Source organism: Archocentrus centrarchus, chromosome 17 (assembly GCF_007364275.1).
Source record: "Archocentrus centrarchus isolate MPI-CPG fArcCen1 chromosome 17, fArcCen1, whole genome shotgun sequence".
Taxonomy (NCBI): domain Eukaryota; kingdom Metazoa; phylum Chordata; class Actinopteri; order Cichliformes; family Cichlidae; genus Archocentrus; species Archocentrus centrarchus.
In genome coordinates this window covers 8,974,639-8,976,588 of record NC_044362.1, presented here as the reverse complement: position 1 = coordinate 8,976,588, position 1,950 = coordinate 8,974,639, and positions in this window count along the sequence as shown.

The following is a 1,950-nucleotide window of genomic DNA, read 5'->3' as shown; positions in this document are numbered from 1 at the left end:
GAATGCCGTGACGAGATTTTGGCGCCTCAGGTGAGCACAAAGACAAATTTCTGCTGGACACATCTGTACAATTCTTCACATTCAGCTCAATTCTTCACACACAGATGGGCACGCACTGAAAGGCAGATAAAACACAGATACACACACACACAGGGAGCTCTATTATGCAGCGGACCCTTCCATAAAATTGATCACAGCCATGAATTTCAGAACAAAAGGGAAATATTCCACCTCAGAGAGCAGAGAATTTCTAACAGAATGCCTAAACGCGGCGCACTGCCCTCACCATATACTTCTAAAGCCTTTGTAACACTGAATGAGTTATAAAGACTGTGTGAAACTATGTGTGTGCAATTGTGTGTGTGTGTGTGTGTGTGTGTGTGTGTGTGTGTGTGTGTGTGTGTGTGTGTGTGTGTGTGTGTGTGTGTGTGTGTGTGTCTGCATCCAGGGTAAGCTGCTGAGTACTTTAAACCAAGGGCCTAATCAGCAACCCATAGGCCACCCACACAACCTCTCTCAGTATCTCTTCCTCTTCTGCTCATCTTAAGCCCCCCCCCCCCCCCCCCCCCCCCACACACACACACACACACACACACACACACACACAGACACACACACTTCCACTCTCCCCTCCTTCCAGCCCTCTTTTTATCCCCTTCCCCTCTATCTGCTCTTCCCCCGAGATGGCACAGAGGCAGCGGTGGTGGCTGTGGGGGACTCCTGGGAATGGTGGGCATGACGGCACGAGCTCATCTCCGAGGTCAGCTGAGTGCTTTCCCCGTCCTGGTGGTGATTTTAGAGGGTGAGGACAAGCCGGGCTGATCTAGGATCTGAGTCCCCAGGGAGCCGGCGGTGACAAGGCCGCTAGTGAATGCTATGACGCCGCTGAAATATTAAAGCTAATGGGATTGTGGCAGTGCGTGCCTGCATACGTGTGCGGGTGTGTGTGTGTGTGTGTGTGTGTGTGTGTCAGCGTGAGCTTTGTGTTGCTCATAAGCTGCAGCTACTTGAAGTGAAGTGGAGTGAACAAAGTGGAATGGAGATGGATAATGCATTACACTCTAAACAATGGCATGGACGAGAGATTTTTGGGCCGTAATAGAACAAAACCTGCTCTGAGTGTGAAAATGGTGGAGGAGAGGAGACAAAGAGAAAAGTGAGAGGACAAAAAAGAAGATGAGAGAGGAGAGCGAGGGAAAGGAACAAGATGGGCAGAGATGGGAAGAGATACAGGGAGATAAAGGGAGGGGGAGAGAGGGAAGAGATGTGAGGAAAGGATGGGAAACAAGAGGCAAAAAGAAAGTAAGACAGGAGTGTAGCATATAAAAATTAAAGAAAATAGAAGACTGTTAAGATCCCTTAGCTGCCAATAAGCACACACACACACACACATGCGCAAACAGAGCGGCTTGAAGCTATCATACACATCGCCTGGAGCACAATACAGCTCGTTAGTGGGTACATGCTCAAAATGAGTCCCTCTCCCTCTCGCAACCCCTCCATCTCTCAAGCAGTTGTCAATGTTATTATTTCCAAATGAATACACACAAATGCACTACATTGTCTGACAGAATATGCTATAAATACTCTCATGGCAAAAACACCGAGTGAAAGAAAAGGGAGAGCGTCACGCTGCAAAACACCGAATTGTATGATGCTTTATGTTTGGGGGAGGGAAGAACATGAACAACAATTAAAAATACAGTAGTAGGTCGTGTGTGTGTGTGTGTGTGTGTGTGTGTGTGTGTGTGTGTATGTGTGTGTGTGTGTGTGTGTGTGTGTGTGTGTGTGTGTGTGTGTGTGTGTATGTGTGTGTGTGTGTGTGTGTGTGTGTGTGTTAGGAAACACCCACCACAGCACTGGCTCATGTAAGACCTGAGAGGAGTGTCTTTAAATCACTGTTGCTGTGTGGAGCTCGTGGGCATTTGGTTAAATTATGGATTTCAGCTC